Raw genomic sequence first — 428 nt, forward strand, 5'->3', positions numbered from 1 at the left:
AGAGTTGTGGATCGACCCAACTTTCGCCAGCAGAAATCAACAGTCTCTATCTAGAGGTAAATTTATATTGATGTAATTGTTTAATTAAATTATTTTAATTCACATATACTTTTTATTTGGCAGGTTGTCCAACCGGATGCCAAAGGACGTATCTACGGCGTCGGTGGAATGGCGACTCAGTTGGATGGTGGTCATCCAGATGCAGCATCGATCGGTCGCCACGTCTCACTCACTAAGGAGGTCGAGCTGTTGAAGAAAAAGATTCAAGAGTTCGAGGACGATCGCAGGAAGATTGCGAGACTAGAAGAAGATGAGGCACGGATTGCACGTTACGAGACGCTTTTTGCCCGGTTATTTTCTCCTCGTGATGACCCACCAATGGCGCAAGATATGACGTTCAACCCATTTCTGACTCCTCAGTCCAGAGT

General features: G+C 45.3%; 1 long non-coding RNA gene across 1 annotated transcript in view; it reads left to right on the plus strand.

Annotated features, from left to right (window-relative positions):
• LOC104818606 overlaps positions 1-428 on the plus strand; it is a 35014-nt gene that overhangs the window by 1116 nt on the left and 33470 nt on the right. The window lies entirely within an intron of this gene.

This window comes from Tarenaya hassleriana, unplaced genomic scaffold, assembly GCF_000463585.1.
Source record: "Tarenaya hassleriana unplaced genomic scaffold, ASM46358v1 Cleome3, whole genome shotgun sequence".
Lineage (NCBI taxonomy): Eukaryota > Viridiplantae > Streptophyta > Magnoliopsida > Brassicales > Cleomaceae > Tarenaya > Tarenaya hassleriana.